General features: G+C 40.0%; 1 long non-coding RNA gene across 1 annotated transcript; it reads left to right on the top strand.

Moving 5' to 3' along the window:
• The first annotated feature begins 1405 nt into the window (after positions 1-1405).
• Positions 1406-20477, top strand: LOC142157640 (uncharacterized). The gene is made up of 4 exons (XR_012692538.1): positions 1406-1831; positions 12399-12711; positions 17654-17800; positions 20431-20477. It is a non-coding gene; the product is annotated as an uncharacterized LOC142157640 (long non-coding RNA).
• Positions 20478-21629: the final 1152 nt, after the last annotated feature.

Raw genomic sequence — 21629 nt, 5'->3', positions numbered from 1 at the left:
AATAATACAATATCGGCAGTATGGGATAGTTTAAAAGCGAATGCTGTTTTGGATTTTAATAAACTTAAAAAAAAAAGTAGCAATAAAATGATACAAGAAAGCTGGCTATATAGACTTTCATTTTGTGGTGAATTTGAAAACCTCAGCAGTTGACATAATGGTCTCCATACAAAATTGCAGACATACTGGTCTCCTACAATCTTTATGTTGCAGTAGAAGTTTTATTTTTTTCGGGAAAAAAATTACTTATTTATTGAAATATAAATATATATTTTCTCCTCTCTATGCTATTTTTTTTTTTTGCTTTTCTTGTTTGCTTTTTATTTGCTTAATTTACCAAGTTTTTTTTTTTACTGTATCAAGAATTGTCACCGTGGTGGTTATTATTTACAAAACCGCCATAAAAAATAAATTGTAAATAAAATGCACAGATTTTTATGTATCATTATTTACATTTTGACATAAATCATCAAGTATTTTATTTCAGATTGCTCTATGCTAAAAGAATTTTATCATGCTAGTGAGGAACAAAAGAAACTCTGATGAACATTAGGAAAGATTTTTGTTTTGATTCTAATTTTCAACGCTCCAGGCAAAATGCGTATGTTATGTTACTTGTTTGGCATCTCATGTTAATGTTTAATTTTCTATACAGGAATCACATGGCACATTTTATACACGCTTGTCTGAGCCAATGTTTCCTACTTAGGAGAATCTGTGCCGTTTCTGGTTTGAGTTTTATTACAAAATGAACCTTTGTTTCCACTGTGGTTTTGTAAAAATGAATAATTAGGAAATTGTGGTATTAAACATTATTGAAACAATACAACTTTTGTCATCTGTTGTAGCATTTTTTTAATCATCTTCTTGAACATCTTCCAAGGTATTAAAATTAATTATATGGGGATACTACAAAGGGCTTGCAAGTACAGAGGGGTCATTTACACAGTGCAAAATCTGAGATTGCCATTTTACGCCATTTGCGTGTCTGTGACCAGATATGCAACCAAGGGGGTATCTTTGAAATCAATTTAGGGCAGTGTTTGCAAATATGTACAAGAATTTGCAATACAATGGGCAGATGAGGAGGACAAAGGATATTAATAGACTTCATATGACAACTGCAGGGCAAAAATGCAAATATGTAACTTTTACTAAATACCAACAGTTCCCTGAGTCCCCCTCAGTGCAGTTGAAGTGGATGTTGTCATTATTGACATAACAAGCATACCAGCATTGTATGTCGGCAAAATGAAACTTACCTGCAGCATGTTTCCGCATTGTATTTGCAGCAACTATAGCGTTCTGAAGCTGTCGCAGTAACAATACCAGGTTATGTCTGTAGATGTATGCTATGTGTGGTTGGCGGAAGTGACATCACTGCCATCCACCTGCTATTCAGGAAGTGCTGGCTGACAGGAAATACCTGGCAGCCATCTTCAGTTCTCAGTATATACCACACAGTAAAGACATGTTCTCACAGTTCTCCAGCCTCTTCTTCTGGATTTGAGCTCAAACAGATCTACAATGTCGAAGCCAAAACGTTGTGTTACTATCTGTTCTTATATCAATAAAAATACCCCTCACCAGGGGCAGGCTGGGCTGGGTGGCAGGGGAACATCTGCCCCCCAGGTCGGTGCCATAATGAGCTACTCTGGGCTGGATCCCTGGGCCAACCTCATTTTTTACCTTTAAAATAGGCTGCTGAGTCGAGTGTTGCCCCCCGGGATGAAGTTTGCCAGCCCTTCCCTGCCACTCACTAACTAATACCTGTGTGCCGCCTTTGAAATGAAGAAAAGCTGGGATGCTAAGAGAGACAGGAGCATGGACAGTAAGCATTTTTCTCCTATTTTCTTTATCTGCTCCCTATAAAGTATGGATCTCACTTAGAGTTCAGGAGTACATGCAGTTAAAGGGCCTCATGTAGAATTTGACACATTTTGTGCTCCAAATCTACACAATAAAGATTATTTCAATGAAATGTCAAATAAACAACAGAGAATAGTGTAATGACAGTGTTATTAATAAATGTGAAAGTCACATTTTTCATATGAAATGTAACAAAATACAAACAACCCCATATACTTTTTTTTTGCGCCTTAAAAATCCGATGTCAAATTGGAAGTAGACCAACCAATATGAGAAAGGACTTTTTATGTATGTGGGTAAGTGATTCTGTGATTCAGAGCTTTCAAAGAATCTTTCATGTTAAAACAATTTGTATTCTACTAGGTCTTCCTATAATTTACGTTTAAGACTGCTTTGAATTTTCAGATGTATCTAATTTCTGATGTTCTCAATAATAAAATATTTTGTGATGGTGCGATATCCTTGTTTTGTCAAACACAGCTGCAGTTGTAAAAGGAACATAAAGTTATAAAGTGCTGTAGTCTAAAAGTTCCCACGTTAAACCCATAAGTTTGGCATTACTTCTATTTGTTCTGGAGTTTTCAACCTTCCCTGATTTCAAGATTTCAAGTAAACTGCATCTCATTCTCCTGGCATTTGAGATTATATTAGCCAAGGGGCTAGATGTCCGATCTCCAAGGTCACTAAGCAACTAAGGTGCTTTCCTGGAAAATGGATGTCAAATAATAACACTAATTGGTAAGCTCAACATTGCCTATGTATTTGGATGTGGCCATGTGTTCCAGTCAAGGGCTGCAGAGGACTTTGCCAGGCCCACTTATAGGCACCTGTTCTGCTCTTCTGAGCATGCATGGGCCCTCAGCCTACAGGGGCAAATGCAGGATTTGTGGAGGTGGGTTTCCAAATACTTGATTTCCGAGCAAAGCAAAAACTGCTGTAGTAAGCCTGCAACAGACACTTGTTTTGTAGCCAAACTGTTTAACTGAAAATAAAAAGTCCAAAGATACAAATATTGATTGACATAGAACATAGAAATATAGGGCTTATGTATATATATATATATATATATATATATATATATATATATACAAGTTAACCCATGCATGATACTCATGCATTCTAGTCAAATCAAGCTACTTAAGGTGTTAAAAAGGTTCTTGTCATGCATTTGGGCCATAGCCCAGGCCTCAACCACCAACCACTCCCCACTGTCACCCCCCGGCAACCACCAACCACTCCCAACTGTCACTTCTCCTTCAAGAAATATATATATATTTTTTTTAAATCTTTATAAACACTTTTAGCAATTAACAAATTAAATTGACAAATTAAAAACATCTTAGTATACCAAATTTCAGCCCTTTCTGATTTTTTTTCCCACACACACTAAGAATTTAGTAGGTCAGTGTATAACTCCGCCCAGCAAGTGGCGCTGCAGCTTGGTTTTATTTTTTCCACACACAGACAGACTAACACACGCCACTAGATATTTATATTATAGATATGTATATATACATATATATGTATCAGGACTTTATTGATCTGCTTTTAATGTCTTGGTGCCATATTTCACAGGACACCATCAGAGGTCTTGTGGAGTTGATGCTTCAATGGGTTAGAGTTGTTTTGCGGCACGAGCGGATCATACACAACATAAGCCAGGTTGTTTTAATGTGGTGGCTGCTTGCTAAATATATAAATATATATATATATATATATATATATATATATATATATATTTAGCGTATGTTATTTTCAAGAAATCAAATACATGATTAGTTTTTCGAACATGGTGATAGGAAGAAGGAGAAAGATCAATCTTCCAAATCAACTGCACTTTTCAAATCTTCTGCTGCCTTGCTGATGAGATGACTTATTCAATGACTGAGACCCGCAACAGGGTATTTGAAAACAGAGTTCACGTGGAAGTTATTGTTGCAGTGGGGCTCAGTAATAATGCATGTGGGGGTGTGTATATCACTATCACTAAATTTTATATGAAAAATGCAACTATCACATTCATTAATAACAATGCCATGATACTATTCTCTCTTTTGTATATGAAGTTTCATTACATTATATTGTGTATAAATAGGGTAATACAACTTTAGTATTTACTGGTAACGCTGTGAAGACACACCTCCTTGCTATCGTAGAGTGTAATTAAATGTATTTTCTCTTGATGCTGATATAGTGCTGTTTTTGAAGTGGATGTATCTTGAGATATGTATGACTCATTATACACGCTTTTTATTGCGACATCATTTTTCTATGTACGTTTAGAACAAAAAATTGTCCAACTGTAGTTGAAGCCCACAGAGAAAATGCTGCAACTTAACAATAACTTAACAAAAAAATAAGAGACTTTACCCCAAGTCCTTGATGAGTCTCATTTAATGTGTATTTTTTTGTAGCCTACATTTAATTTAAAATTGTGAAAGTGCTAAAAAAAATGTTTTTAAAATTAATTGGGCTTAGGGAGAGTTTTTAGTGCTTTGTGAATTTATAGATTTTTAGATAAGGGCAAGATTACATTAATTGGGACTGTGGACTTTAAATTGGGAGCCTGAAAGTAATTTATAGGTTACATGTTTTAATTAATTGTTGAGCAATGTAAACACATTAGGGAATTTCAAATCATTTGGGAGAACATTTTTATTGATTTGTGTTGACATTTAAGTGGAGATACATTAACAAGGCGCATTACAGTAAAGTGAATTGTTTTTATTTGTTAAGAGGATTCAACAAGAATTTGGGGATTTTATTGTGTATTTTGTTAACTTATTCTGTGAGGTTAATTTTTAAATTTTTTAAAAAAAAATTAATGTTGTGATAAACATGTTTTTCAGTGGCGTTGACAAGGTGTTCCTTTTTAGAAATACAACATTTGGAAATTATATATAACTTGCTTCAAGCACACATGTAGGGGCTCATGCAGAGTTGGACATTTATTGATTATTTTTTTTTTTACATAACATATGTATTTCCTTACTGCACACCAAAAATGCATGTGCAAACATCCATATATAGTTTATTGCTTAACACTGAATTGCATCTCCTTGTGCCTGAAGAGGCAGGAAGGGAGAGGGCAGGGGAGAGTAAGAGTAAGCTGAGTACAGTGAGAGTGTGTTCACTTAATTGCGAAAAAATGAAACATGTAATTATCAGCAGATACACCTTTAGGCAGCGTATCTCTTGTGGGTGCTGGAAGGCTTTTGCAAGAATACCCAATGACTATCTAGCTGCTTCTGATTGGGTGTTAGCATATTGAGCCCACCAGCTGATAGTACTTAAATTATTAGCATTTTATCTGAAGCTATTTTATCTGAAGTCGTAGCTGTTAATTCAATTGTATTTCTATGAAAAACTATTAACAAGTTGATAAAATGAATATGCTATTTATATACTAATATGTTATTGCAACAATCAATATGTTGGTAAAAGTGTGTCTACTATTACATAATATTCACAAGAAAAGTAAAAATAATTACGCCTTTAACATATTTACTTTCACACTTTGATGTGGTCCATGATTGTGACTTCAATGTGTTGACATTTAATTAATCAAATTAAATGTTCATGGGAGAGATCATGGGGTAAATGTATCATACCCCGGTTTTTTCATCTCGCGGGAGATCGGCGTCTTCGCAGCTAAAATTTAAAGGGGCGATGGCTTGTAAAGGCAATCCTTTACAAGCCATAGCCCCTTTAAATTTTATCTGCGAAGACGCCGATCTCCTGCGAGATGAAAAAAACGGGGTATGATACATTTACCCCCATAACTTGTTTTTATTAAAGAAAGAAGAATACTGGATTTATAAATTAAATAGTAAATTCCCGAATGGATTAAAAAATTCATTAATCTTATACCATACCTCAAATAACAAGTTAACAAATAATTTCTTGGTTCTATATTAGCAAACTGTGATAATAGAAATATTTTTTCATAAACAATATTTTTTCTTTTATTAGAACTTTTTTCATAGATAAGAATACTAAAATGTTAGTGTGCATTTCTATTTGAAACATGTCAAACAGTTGTATCAATTTTGTTTTTATAATGTATTTTACATTATTTTAATATGTGTTTATTTCATTATATGTGAAAGGAAACTATGGGGTGTTTTTATATTATAGTTTTTATAATAATGTGTTTTTATTTTATTTCTTTTTTTATATTCAAATCTTTTGTTTAAAATTTATTAATATGTTTGAACTATTTTTACTGCTGATTTAAATGATTCAAATATACTTCTTAACATTGATTAATTAATCAACCAGATGTTGTCAACCAATCAGATGATTTTATTAGTGTATATAAAGATCTACAGATTGATTCTATGGAGAGCTATTGACAAAAGATAGAGCTCCGAAATGCGCGTGGTGGATCTCATGTCAACATCTGGTTTTTTTCATTTCTGACTTCTGGTTCTGGACTAGCGTTCTTTGGCCACCATAACAATCCATTTATTCATTTAACTATTCAAACTAATGCTCCTGATACTCTTTGTATTTACTGTCTATTAGGGGCTGGACTCCCGTTTTTTCTCAAAGCACTTTATACTTCACATCTTAATAACTCTATTACTCGGAGTGTTGTATAATTGTATTTATTTTCATATTTTACATGCTCCTTTGTTACTCATTTGGGTATCTGTCGTCTGTCTTGAACATGCTCTTACATTGTGCACTTCAAGTCCTCTTATGGAGTCCTCTTGCAAAAACCAGAAAGGGTCATTAGACTTCTCCAAACTTGCCAGTTCCAATTACAGTATACTTCTAAGTCAGTATATCATGATGTACACCTCTGCATTCTTTGGGTGTGTTAAACAAAAAAAAAAAGTGACTGTATTGAAAGTACACCCATTGTTATACATAGGCACACCCCCTCAAAATGTTATATGCTGCTCTAATCTGCTCCCTTTTTTGGCTAATCTCCAAAACTTCATGTCTTACAATCTTTGCCATTTTACAGCTTTGTCCTCTGCATTGATTAGTGATGCCTATCCCTAGTTACTACATGCCAAGGTGACCTTTGCATTGTCTGATGAGAGGAGCAAGAAGATTTGGGGCGGATCCTAACTAAGTGTGGATTAGGAGCACAAGTCCGCTTAGTTTCGCACTGAAGTTGAAAACTGCATTTCATTTGCGGGATGGAATTATTTAAGTACAATCACAGGATGTTGCAGGTGCATTTAAGGGGGGGATTTCATGTTTTGCAGGTAAACACACAGCTATTTGCTCACTGAAAAATAAATATAATAGAAATAAACTGTTAATGGAATGCACCCTGCACCTTGCAGTTGCACTTTTGCCTGAAAGCACATTTCTAGGTGCACTTCAAAGAATGTAACAAAAACATTTGAACACACAAAGGTGACACATCATACAGAGAGTCCTGATGTCCCCTCAATCTAATGATCTATTTAAGACATAAATGGAACTAAATGAAGCAAGTATTTTAGGAAAAAAAGAAAAGTTATAACTAATGACTCCAAAGTAGAAGTTGGTTTGACTTTCTCTAGGAGTTTTATTCAAAGACCATTAAGTGGGAGGACATCTCGAATTGTGCATGGTAGACAATTTAGCAGATTTACGCAAATAAAAAGCTACATAGACCTGCATTTTTGTGGTTTGTAAATGACCTTACTGTTGATCAGATAATTGATGAGTACGGTCCTCCAATATCTCAGTAATCATGTGAGGCACATTTCAAACAGATGTGGAAAATTTTTTGTATCAAACTTGTCTCTATTTATAACAAAGTTTATACATTCAACTTGTTTTAAATTCACATCCCCAATTGACAACTATTACATTCCAGCCTGGGAATGAATTGATCTGTCAAAGACACATCTCTCCATCCTCCTGTTTGAGGACTTTTGCATTAAACTAGACAAAGAGGGAGTGCTGAATTTAAGCCATAAGGTGTCAGCAGTCGCGGCGGTGCCCGTGGCCGCCGCGACCCTTCCTGTCCTACTCGTGACGTCCCGGCCATCTCCATGACGACCGGGCATCACTTCCGGTTCCCACGTCCCGGTTGCCTGGGCAACAACCGGGATGTTTCAGGCTCCCTGCCGCCGCGCCCGGCCAGCTGTCAAACAGCCGGGCGCGTGCACACAGGGCTGTATTAACCCAGCCATCCTTGGCTGATTAATTATGCTGCAGCTTATTCATTAGTGCAGCTGGGCGCACTAGATCCTATTGGCCCCACTATTAATATTATTTAGTCAGGTCCTGGGAATACTATCAGGGCTTTGCCCTGATTGGCTGTTTACACTATTTAAGGCAGTGAGGACTGAGCCTAACTGCCGGTTATAGCGTCCTGTTCCAGTACTGCTGCCTGCTACTTTGTTCCTGTGTTTGGTGTTTAACCTGAGATTGATTAGCCGTGTATGACCCTTGCCTGTTCCTGGACTCTGAACCTGTGCTTCTGACCCAGATCTATTGCCTGAACCCGGATTCTGAACCTCTGCTAGTGACCCTGATCTTATGCCTGTCCCTGGATCAGGGCCATCTTTTCCATTGGGCACGATGGGCAGCTGCCCAGGGGCCCCACGGGCAAGAGGGCCCCATAGACATGGCTCTTAATGAGAATAAATAATCCTGCAAAAGAAAAAAACCTGCAAAAAAAACCTTCAAGGGTCACTGAGCAAGTACATCTATCTATCTCTATCTCTATATATCTATATCTATATCTGTATCTGTATACATCTATATATCTATATCTATATCTATATCTAGGGGCCCCGGTGCACTGCTTTGCCCGGGGGCCCATAATGTTGTTAAGATGGCCCTGCCCTGGATCCCGAACCTGTGCCTGTGACGTTGACCTTTCTGCCTATACCTGACATTTCCTCTGGTGCCCTGCCCAGTCCGCTGACATCTGGCCTGTCACTACTCCGTGGGCAACCTCCTATACCTGTGCGCTTCCGTGTAAGCATAAACTCATACTACTCTGAGCATAAGACCTGGGGCATCTGAGTACCTGTGAGCACAACCAGTCTCTACGGGAAAGGCGGCTGCTAAAGGTGAAGACCTCTTCTACCTGTTCTATGAGTTTATGCCACACTGGTGGCCATAACATAAGGTAAGAGAAAAATTAATAACAAGGGGCCTGATTCATTAAGGATCTTAACTTAAGAAACTTCTTATTTTAGTCTCCTGGACAAAACCATGTTACAACGCAAGGGGTGCAAATTAGTATTCTGTTTTGCACAAGTTAAATACTAACTGTTTTTTCATGTAGCACACAAATACTTGATAGCTTATTTGTACACTGACATTTAAAGTTGATATTTGTGTGCTACATGAAAAGACAGTCAGTATTTAACTTATGTACAAAGCTGAATACTAATTTGCACCCCTTGCATTGTAACATGGTTTTGTCCAGGAGACTTAAATAAGAAGTTTCTTAAGTTAAGATCCTTAATGCATCAGGCCCAAGGAGTCTTATTTACAAATTGCAAAATTCTCACTGGTGATAGCACATGCCTCAATTTGCATTGGTGGATCTAGAATTCTGCCAAAAAACATTGGTTTATGGAGCATCTTCGTGAATGAATAGAATAGAGCAACAGGCAATAAGAGTTGGATAGGGCAAGGGCATGTCTTGCTAAGTACAGAGTAGATGCAGCAGTGTGCAAAAATTATATTTATTTTTGCCATGGAAAATTGATACATTATTAAAATGGGATAAAGGGATGGAGAGGGAACATTTTTATTAGTGGTCCAATGTCCACCACAAGCTCATATTTTAAGTCATATTTGAGTAGTTTATTAGGAGAAAAACTGGAAAGGCTTAATTGGACAAAAGTAGTAGTTCAAAAGTAGTTGGAGGTTACACAGTGATGAGACGTTTGCACTTCTTGCTTGCAGAAGTTTCTTCTTAAGCTCAGAATGTAGTATGCTGGTGTGCCGGTATGCCAGTATTCTGTGAAGACATACTGGCATACCAGCTTACTGGTGCAAAACTAAAGTGATGCAATCATTTTATTATGAATTGTGGATTATTAATATAGAAATGAATGCAATTCCTATTTAACTCTGCAAAGGGTTAAGTTCAAACAGTTATGACCTTTACAAGTGAATGCATATTAAGGGCAGTACACAACCTAACCTAAATAAACTATAGTAAAATAAGTCACTTACAATTAAAATTATGTACTGGTATGTGATCTATAATCCAGGATGCTTAGAACATAAAGTTGTCAGGATATATGTTTTACTGTAGTTTGGAGCCATACCTAAAATCTACTAAACAACACTTAAAGATTTACCTCTACCTACACCTGTCTATACCTTTCCCCATTGCATTAAATTATTTGGCAGAGCTCCTCATAGTAAACATAGAATGAAACGTTTGGTGATCTCATTTATTTATGACAAAATCACCAAAATACAGCAATAATTTACTGTTTGTTTTCCTTTCTGTATTTGGAACATTCTTAATAACTAGTTGCCATTAAGAGATCCCATACCTGTATATATCTGATGTGCTCACTTTCTGGACACTTTTAATAAAGAAACTATAGAAAGTAAAAGAAATTTGTATTATTGGTACGCTGAATGTAATATACCATGGCAATTTTAAATGACCTCAAGGTTGCTACAGACAGCTTATTTGATCTAATACCTTGGATGAATGTTCAGAATAAATTAAAGCAGGAGGATAAAGCAGCATTCTTTTCCATCTTGTGAAAGTGACCTTCTGAACAACCAGCACAGTGTTTGTTTTATGAAAGTGTCTTTGAACCTCGGCTTCAGAACATATTACCACATTACTTGGCATGATAGCACATTAAGCAATGTTACGGTTATTCTACAGTCATGTATTGGTGTCAGTTGCATTTTTGGGGACTTTGAAGCTCTGACATAAGTAAAATTAAATCTTTTCAAAATAAAGACTATTATTACACATATACAGTCATAGTTTTTTTTTAAAAGTAAATTAATTCACCCGACCTTTCAATCATCCAAAAAAAGACCATAACAATTATAATTTTTTCTGAACGCCAGTAGGGATGCAGACACTATTGAACAATGTAGTATATTTATACATTTTAATGAACTACATTGTATCTATATGAGGTCCTGCTAAGGGCAGAGTAGCGCATTATTCTCAATTGCTAGAACTTTGCGAGATTTTCACCAATAGCAGCCTCCTTTCCGAGGTAGTAGCAGATGTTGATCTAGCACTTGCCCTGTGGAGTGGATAGAATGCGGTAGGAGGTAGTGAGCAAACAGGATTCTATTGGCAGACCTAACAGCCAGAAACACAGGGGTTAATATAGAATGACATGGCAGTTGCCCAGTGGAGTGGGCAGCACATATAGCAGGTAGTGAGCAATCAGGATGTTAATAGCAGCCAGACAGGCAAGGGTAAATGCAGAGTAACAGACAAGCCTAGGTAAGGAGCAGGAGAAAATAGCAGTTACTTTTAATAAGCCAGAGTTCAGGGCAGGCAGAGATATAAGAGCAAATTCGTTAACAAGCTGAGGTCAGGTGCAGCAGAAGATAGAGAATACTTAGAACAATCCAGGTGAAATACTTAGAGCAGAACAGGTCAGGATACAAAGCACACTAGGTTCAGCAGGAACTATCACCAGCATTGGACTGACAACAGGAAGTGTTTTATAAAGCCAGCAAAACCAGTCAGATGTTGCTGGAAGATTAACTGCATGAGTGCAGCAGTGAATGCACAGCTGATGCTGTGAACTGAAACCTAAAGATATGCTGGTTGTTATTTACATAGCAATCAGCTGAATGAATGAGAGTTTGGCTGAGTATGTGGAGAATGCCAGCAAGCAATCGGATATGCAGCGGTGCTTACCGTATAGCTACAAACATGAGAGTTCCAAGCATTGTTAACTAAGAGGAAAGCAATGCAGGTAACTGATCAGGTATGCAGGTGACATCCTATTTCTTAACAGGTTCAGCCGCTAAATAGCAAAGCCTTTCTGTTTGGTTATTACTGACAAGATAAGGAACTTATAAGTCGTGATGCTGCTCCTAGCTGAATAAGTCAGTGTCATACAAATGGTCTATTTAAATTCCCAATTAAATATAAGCTTCAAGAGTGAAGATCCCCCTGGATTCCGGTGAAATAGGTAAAAAGGGTATATTTTAATACATTTGTGAGTGTCTTTTTTCCCAGTATTTATTTCCTGGCACAAGATAGGAACAAGCAAACCCTGGATAAGAGGACATGCTAGCCATTTATGTCTGTGGAATGCGCCCAACTCTACATGAGGCCCTCTGTGCTCAACAGGTCTTATGACACAGGGATACCACATGTTCAGTTTTGAGATTGCCATTTCTGATTTCTGCTTTCCTGTCTGGTTTTGAAAGCAGTGTCCATGTTTCAGCAGTGCTGTGAACAAGACAACTAGTTTACAAGCTAGGCAGAAAGAGAAGACAGTCGATTGCCAGAGGCTTTTAAAGTACATTGTGGCGCAGTCCAGTACCTCTTGTGACATCAGCATGACAGCAATGTCCATTCTTTCTCTCTTTCCCTTTTATATCACCAGGCTTGCTAACATGGAAAACAGAAGGAAGGGATATGAGTATGCAAGGTCAGACTTGCTCACCATCTCCGGTGGGCCCCTGCTGGTACTGCCCCTTCTCCCTATTCAAGAAGAACGTGCACTCTGGATCCCACAAACTATTATTTTTGCAATGCTCTGCAATACTGAGGAGTCTCCTGCTCAGGCAGGAATGCCTCATCAGTCTCTGCTGGGCTCTGATTGACTAAATGACATCACACAATCACTCAGCCAATCTGCACATAGACACGCTCCCTTCCTACACTACCATGGAGGAATCTGGAGGCATTCATAGCAGGTAAGTGTGTATGTTTGTGTGCCATATTGAAGAAAAAAGAGCTTGTTAGTGTGTAGGAGAAATGTAAGAGTGTGTGTGTATGAGAGAGGGAGTGTAAGTCATATGTATGAGATATGTGTGTGAGTGAGTGTGTGTATGTACTTGCATTTCTATGTACTTGTTGTCTCTGATGAAATTGCTTTAGGCGATGAACTGCGTCAGACCTTTTACTGTGTGCCATTCGCTACATTGAGCCACCTGTTTGGAGCAGTTTGATCACTATGATACTACTTGTATTACAGTACTGCACTTTCAGCCCTGCATATTCAGTGTGTGGACAAGGAATCTTTGCAGAACGTCTTTGTTTCCAGGGTGACGGAGCAGCAGGAACACCACCAGCCTTAACAGGTGTGAATCACCGGCTCATCAGGCTAGGCCAGTGGTTCCCAAACTGTGCGCCTAGGCTCCCTGGGGTGCCTTGCAGATCTCACAGGGGTGCCTCGGCCAGGGCCAGTGGTAAGCAAGGCAGGGGACTACTTGGTAATTATTTTGGCTTAGGGGTGCCTTGAAAAAATTTTGGAGACCCTAAGGGTGCCTTGAACTGAAAAAGTTTGGAATCCACTGGGCTAGGCTATAAACTGCTCCAGATGAAATATCCAGCTATCTGGTAAGGTGCTTGTTTACTCTTTACATGCCCCTCTATGTCCAGATATTATTAAACTTTCTTGGACACATTGACCATGTGCCTAGGACATTGAGGAAATCTCCACTTACTCCCGCCTATACAGACAATAAATTATGAATATTGGGTTATAATCTATGCAGTGGCATACTGAGTTTATCTGTGCTGAGAGCAAAATTGAGCTCCTTTATTGATTGACAACTATAAACGCTTCTGTGGATCTATACAATTCGGTTTTGGAATTTTTCCCTGAAAGATAAGACATTGGAGGACGTTTTTTAGGCTTAAATAATTAAGCCGATCTATACCTATATGTTTGCAATTATGGGTTGTAGTACATGACACAGGTGGCATCCTTTTTATGACGTACAATATTTTCTGTATATTGTTTGTATGTTTTTATATTCACATACATTTTATTTAGTAATAAATTATAATACTATATTTCTGCAGTGTATGTATTTTTGTGGTTTAGGTTCACCATTGCATTTGTGTTTTTCATAAAATTGTTGGTTTGGGGAGATTTCAAACCCCTTGCGACTGGTGATCCCAACCACAGCCTATCAAGCGCTGAGAGTTATTTTGTGTTTGTTTAACTTGCATTTCTATGCTTGTGGTGACATTGACCTGTTTACACACCAACACTGTGGGGATCTTAGACATAGTGGGGACAAAAAAATGGGGTCCCCACAAAGCTTATCAAGGCTAATCAATGCAGACAGACCTTTCAGATATGCTTGGCAAAAAACTCTGATATGTCCCCACGAATCACTTTTGTTGGACAAAAATTGTGCAAGTGTCCAATGTGGAGGGAAGAGTGTGTGTGCATGCCACCGCTAGAGGTCCCTGGACCATCCATACGTATGTACCACTACGAGCAGGAAGAGAAGGAGACTTAAGCTTTCACAGCCTTTTTACACCTAACAGGGATAAGACGCGGTCGCATCCGTCTGCTTAAGGTAAAGTGCGGACAGTGGAGAGCAGTTCAAACACCAGTAGTTATGCCCCATTGCCCGGCAGTGGAACAAATTGCAGGTACCCAGATATGTGTTCTATGTGCGCTCATCATCAACATGCTGACTGCAGTGTTTTTAACACAGAAGGCCAGAAAGACTGCACGGTCTCCGTCCAAACGCTATCCAGAAACAGTGAAAACTCCAGAGCATATAACAAAAAGCAGTACTGCCTGTACTGTGAGAAGTCCCTTTCAAAAATAGCCGGGCATTGGAACATGTTCATTGCAATGAAGTGGCCTGGGCCATGAAATTCCCAAAGCACTCAAAAGAAAGGTGCATGCATTTGGCACTTCTTTGTAATAGGGGCAATTTTGCACACAATGCTGAGGCAATAAGGAAGAATGTGGTGTTCTGTCCTGTGCAAACTTTCAGACAAAGATAAGGGTACCAAAGGCTTCATGCACTGTGTAGCCTGCCAAGGCTTGTTTGCAAAAAACTACCTGTGGTGATACATGAAGAGATGCAAGCTAAACCAAAGAGGCAACAAGCCCACACCCCCACACCTGGCAAAAACAATCTCTGTGCACCTTTGCTCAGCCTGTTCCATCTGACATCAGTGGTGGCTTTTGGAAGCTCTTAAGTGACATTATCCAGATCAAATCTTACTCACAGTCAAAAATGACAGATGCATCATGCAGATGGGGCAGCATCTCTTCAAGTGGGTTGGTTCAGATGTTGGCAGGCACAAATACATCTGTCAGAAGCTTAGGGAAATGGGCAGGCTATTGCTACAGGCCAGAAGAGCTACCCCTTTGGAGAGGATGGAAGATATTACCATCCCATTGAACTTTCTGCATGTAGTAGATGCTGTGAAAATGGTAGCTGGCTATAGCAAGGAGACAGGTACATTTAAGACACCATTGCTGCCCTCAAGGTTGGGCAGATAGCGAGCATTGTGGAGTGCCGAGATATGATGGAAGACTGCACTGCTGTGTTTGTGTCACGCTGTCATAAGCTGTGATATAGCTACTAGGTGGTATCTGTGCTGATGAGCAGGGAGGTGTAGGGTCTAACACACCCTCAATGTTCACCAGGGACCCCTGCAAGGGAGTTTGGGCTTCACTGCAGGAGGGTGCTCAGGTCCCGGTTCTCCGAGTCAGCCACCAGTGTAGTAACAGAGTGAATGGAGCGTAGTCAATCAATCTGAGTCAGAACCAAACAGACAACAAAGTACAAGTGGAGATCCGAAGCATGGTCAAAGGCAAGCCAGGAGTCAGAAAACCAGAACAAGCAGCAAAGTACAAAAACGGAATCCAAAACGAAGGTCAGAGGAGAAAAGCCGGGTCACAAGAGGAGCAGTATCTGCTCTTCCCCTACAGAATCGTGTTCAAGCTCCTTACACTTAACTTCAAGGCCCTCTCCAACTCCACTGCTCCCTACATCTCCAGCCTCATCTCCATTCACGCTCCATCCCACCCTCTGCGTTTGGCCAATGACCGTCGCCTCTCTTCCCCCTGGTCACCTCCTCCCACGCTCGCTTCCAAAACTTCTCCCGTGCTGCCCCCTCCACTGGAACCAGCTCTCCTGCTCCATCAGAACATCACCCAACTTGTCCAGCTTCAAACGGGCCTTAAAAACCCACCTCTTCCTTATAGCCTTACAGTCCCCCACTTAACTGCCCTCCTTCCAGTCTCCCACCTACCCCCTCCCTTTCCTGCCCTCCTTCCTGTCCCCCTCCTACCTCCCTCCTCATCGCTCTCCTCTCCCCCCTTCTCCGTCTATGCCTCCGCTCTCCCCCTTTCCTCCTCCTACCCATGCGTCTCTGTCCGTCCTACCCTCCCCTTAGATTGTACGCTCCTTCGAGCAGGGCCTCCTCTCCTTCTGTTTTCCACCACCTTAACTCTGCTCTTTAGCTCCTTGTCTCTTCTGTGAGGCCCTTCTACCCCTCTCTCTACCCCCGGTGGCTCTCACCTTTCATCTAGCTGTACTTTGAGCTTCCGAGTTACTGTGATTTTTGTCAACTGTTCCGTGCTGTCTCACCCTGTTTCTTTCTGTCCCTGTACGGCGCTACGGATACCTAGTGGCGCCCTATAAATAAATATTAATAATAATAATAAATAATAATATCTGGAACAACAAAGTACTGGGTGGAACCAATACTCTGGCACCCAAATGCTGCCAGAGGCAGCTTTAAATAGATCCTCTAAGATTCTAATTGGTGCCGGGAAGCCAGCAGTCAGAGATGTTGACCGCAGACAGGTGAGGCGTCCCGTTGCCTAGCGGGACGCAGGGTCTTTCTGTGCATGTGATGGTAGCGTGACCCCTAACGTGAACCCGAACACAGAGTTTGGGGCGAGTTAGGTGGCCATCTCCGGCATTTAGTGACAGTGTGGAGACGGCGCCTGACAGTTTGAAAATGCATGCATCTTCAGGAAAATCTATGAGGCAAGATGGAACAGGTTGATCTCATCGGCTGCCTTGAAAACTCTTAAAGAGTCCAAGTGGAACATGCTTCAACTCTTACCTTTCATGAAAGATGTGAAAAGGTACACTTGTACTGCGATGAGAAGCAGCAAGCTTACCGAAGTGGTTTATCCACTGTGCCTACGCTTAATGCTATGCTTGCAAAAGTCACCCTGGCACAGAAGATCTTGTCCAATTGAAGGGAAGGGGAAGTTTCCAAGATGTTACTGACTACCTTCACTTCAAGAGACACTTTGGATCTCCACACAGATGTGGCCTTAGCACTTTCTGAGGTTGAGAGGAAGCTCTGCCAGCACTTCACTTACATTAAAATCCGGGGAAAACAAGGGAGAAAAGTCCACATTCTACTGACACCAGACATGCAAGGCACAATGGAACTTCTCGCAGATAAGCGTGAAAAATTTGGAGTGGCTACCCAAAATGTCTACATGTTTGCCAGACCCTCTGCCTTGTCACAATTCAAATGCTCTGATTACAAACGACTGTTTCCCTGAGAGTGTGAGGCCAAACATCCCCATGCACTGTCTTCCATGAAGCTTTGTAAGCATGTTACCACTTTCTCAAAGATCCTTAACCTAAACGACACAGCACTGGATCAGTTGGCGGACTTCCTTGGGCACAACATCAGGGTGCTCCGGCAGTATATTCCACCTCCCAGAAGGTACCCTCCAACTTGCCAAGAGCAGCAAACGGTTAATGTCTCACAAGAGTGGCAGATTGACTGAATTCAAGGCAAGAATTTGGAAAAGATGCACAGTGATCTGGACTGTATGTTGGAAATATTGTGTCTGATATATACTTTTGACTTTTACCTCAGTCATTTAGATCTGTTTCTTTTCAGAAATAGTGCAGCTACAGAGCGAGGATGAGCAATCTCCTATGACAGAGGGACAAGTATTCAAGCGTTCCGTCAACACTTCCAAGTCAGAAGAGAGGTGGTGTAGGCACCCGGAAAAAATGGACTAATGCCCAGCCAAGGCTTCCACAGGTTGGTGTAGCACACAGTTTCGTTAGGCAAAAGCACATTCCCTTCTTTGTATTTTACAGAGTCGCAATGGACTGCTTTACTTCCTTTCAGGTTGTAAAGAAGTGTGGAGAATAACTTGGGACATAAAGGAGATCCAAGCTGTGTAGAAACACATGATCAAGTTTATCCAAACATGCTGGGTGTCCAGAAAGCATGACACCCAGCATGTCACATGCCTCATGGCTAAACCATAAGCATGGAAAGTTCAGAACTGGTCGGGGGTAAAATTCTACATAAAGAACCGCATAACAGGTTTAAAGAGGGATCAAACTTATTGACATGATACTCAGTGGTTGACCAGTTCTGTAACCTTGATGCCTAAGTGTTGGTGTATGCGTGAATGTGAATGTTATCAGAAGGCCAAAATACACAAAACTTTCCCTACCATGCAGTCCATGTCAGTACTTGAGAGAGTGTGAGTCAGTGTGTATATGAGTCAGTGTGTAGAAGAAATGTGTGAGTGAGGTATACGAGGAAAGTATTCACAGCGCTTCACTTTTTCCACATTTTGTTATGTTACAGCCTTATTCCAAAATGGAATAAATTCCTTTTTCTCTCAAAATTCTACACACAATACCCCATAATGACAACGTGAAAAAAGTTTTTGGGAGATTTTTGCAAATTTATTAAAAATAAAAAACTAACAAATCACGTGTACATAAGTATTCACAGCCCTTGCTCAATACCTTGTCGATGCACCTTTGGCAGCAATTACAACCTCAATTCTTTTTGAATATGATGCCACAAGCTTGGCACACCTATCTTTGGGCAGTGTAGCCCATTCCTCTTTGCAGCACCTCCCAAGCTCCATCAGGTTGGATGGGAAGCATTGGTGCACAGCCATTTTCAGATCTCTCCAGATATGTTCAATCGGATTCAAGTCTAGGCCACTCAAGGACATTCACAGAGTTGTCCTGAATCCACTCCTTTGATATCTTGGTTATGAGAAATGTGTGAGTGTGCGTATGAGAAAGGAAGTGTGTATATGAGGAATGTGTGTGTATGAGAAAGGAAGTGTGAGTCAGTGTATATATTTGAGTTAGTGTGTAAGAGAAATGTATGAGTGTGTGTATGAGAGGGGGATTTGAGTCAGTGTGTAGGAGAAATGTCTGCGTTTGTGTATGAGAGAGGGAGTGTATATAAGAGGAATGTGTGAGTATGTGTGTATGAGAGAGGGAGTGTGAGTCGGTGTATGTGTTTGAGTCAGTGTGTATGAGAAATGTGTGAGTATGTGTATGAGAGAGGGAGTGTGTATATGAGGAATGTGTGAGTATGTGTGTATGAGAGAGGGAGTGTTAGTCAGTGAGTATGAAAAATGTGCTGTGTAATACAGCACATTCCATTTATAGGAAAAAGATATTGCATTTAATTAAAAGTTAAATTCAGCTTCTTTTGACCATATATACACAATTTTGTATTTTACACTGTATGTACTGAAATTTTAACAATGTGCCACAACAATCTAATTAAGCTTCACCCACTTTAATCTCCATAATCTGAAAAATGACACTGAAGTCACCATTTGCATTATAAATATGTAGCGTGAGATTTTGCATTCTTGCTCTATAGCTATGCCTAGGGCGCCGAGAACCCTAGCACCGGCCCTGACTGCCACACTCCCCCTCCCTGCTTCCAAACAACCCATCTGCCACACTCCCCCTCCCTACCTCCAGACACCATATCTGCCACACTCCTTCCCCTGCTGCCAGACACCATATCTGCCACACTCCCCCTCCCTACCTCCAGACACCATATCTGCCACACTCCCCCTCCCTACCTCCAGACACCATATCTGCCACACTCCCCCTCCCTACCTCCAGACACCATATCTGCCACACTCCCCCTCCCTGCTGTCAGACACCCCAACTGCCACACCCCCCCTCCCTGCTGCCAGACACCCCAACTGCCACACTCCCCCTCCCTGCTGCCAGACACCTCAACTGCCACACCCCCCCTCCCTGCTGCCAGACACCCCAACTGCCACACTCCCCCTCCCTGCTGCCAGACACCTCAACTGCCACACTCCCCCTCCCTGCTGTCAGACACCCCAACTGCCAGACTCCCCCTCCCTTCTTTCAGACACCCCAACTACTACTCGTCCCCTCCCTGCTGCCAGACACCCCAACTGCCACTCTTTCCCTCCCCACTTCTAGATGCCTCATTTACCACACTTCACCTTCCTGCTGCCACACACCTTCTGCCACACTCCCTTTCCCCACAGGCAGTCACCCTGTGCTTCCCCTGGCTCCATCAACACAATCCTCGTCCCTTCTGTAAGACATCCCCTGCTGCTGCACCTGGCTGCCTCCATTCTCCCCTACCAGACACTATGCTGGTCCCCCAAACATCGTTCATGGCTGCACTGGAGACAGAAGACAGACAAGAGAGAAAAAGAAGAAGTGAAGAGATCACATTATTTTTATATATTACTAAAATAAATATATTATTGCTTCTATTTTTTAGGATTAAACAATATTGTTTCAGGTGCAAAATATTTAACATTGAGATAATATACTACTTATATAAAGTTGTTGTTTTTATGTTAACATTTAAATTAATAAAGATTTAATTTTTCCTTTGGTGCTTGTTAGTTATACAGACGCAGGCAAATCCATGACAAGGTCCATGGCAATATAAGGTAAGGGTTTCTCTGGATTTGGCAGGAGTTGTAGCTTAACCTACCGAGGAAGGATAAGGAGATTTTTAGATTTTATTGCAAAATGCAACTGATTCATGATTTAACTATAGATTAGATTGCTGAAGCATGGGTTAAATACAACAGTTGGTAAAAAAAAAAAAGAAAAGAGAAATAAAAACACAATAAAACCTTCCTTGCCTCACTTACATATCAAAAGTATTTTCCTGTGAAATTCTGAAGTCATACATATCAGCTGAAATCTCCAGCTCAGAAGAAGATATGTTAGAAACAATATTAATATAAGATATGCTGAAGTCTCTTTTAACACAAAATAATACTCCAGAATAAAATATCTATAAAAATAAATGAATATTTTTAAACAAATCATGAGATTAGGGTTAGCAGACAGATATGTATTAAACAGTATAAATTTAAATACATTTGGGGTAGTTTCTAAACTTTTAAAGACAACAGAGGATGTTAATTAAAACTTGAAATATATGGGTATACTTGGCAAAAGTTTATGTCATTGGGGGTATTTGATGAACATTTACAAACACGAGTGCACAGATTAAAAAAGTTTGATGACAATGTTAAATTGAAATGAATTGATCCAACTTCATTCTCACCCCCGTCTGGAGCCAGCTTCAAGCGTGAGAGTTGGGTGGAGACTGCAAGACTCAGTAGGCAATGCTTTTAAATGATTAGACTATACTGGACACCTTAGCTGGAGTCAGCTTTTTGCCCTTCAGTCTCTTAGTATCACAGTGGTGTCTGCCAGTTGAATTAAACAGCAGCCAAGCAGAGCCTAAGATGAGCCATTTAGTATTGATGATAGAGCAGTAGTACTGGAGTGATCAATAGCAGCCTTCCTTCTCCTCCTTAGCTAAAAGCTAAAGAGACTAGTTGATGCATAGATGATCACGGTAATTTAATTATACATCAGATTGATTTTTAATGTGCTTTACAATTATTTTTAAATGTTATGGCCAATTTAGGAACATTTTTCTGTGTCCATACAAAGATGTCTCTAAATCAGAGTAGGTCTTAATGACTCTTAGAAAAGTTCTGTTTTGACAAAGATAATTCCTGATAGTGAGAAAAACAATTAAAACTACGTTATAGCTGGAAATGTATCTGTATGTAAGTTAT

The sequence above is a fragment of the Mixophyes fleayi genome, chromosome 5 (genome assembly GCF_038048845.1).
Source record: "Mixophyes fleayi isolate aMixFle1 chromosome 5, aMixFle1.hap1, whole genome shotgun sequence".
NCBI lineage: Eukaryota > Metazoa > Chordata > Amphibia > Anura > Limnodynastidae > Mixophyes > Mixophyes fleayi.
The sequence above is the reverse complement of the archived record's forward strand: the minus strand, read 5'-3'. Positions and strand labels throughout refer to the sequence as shown.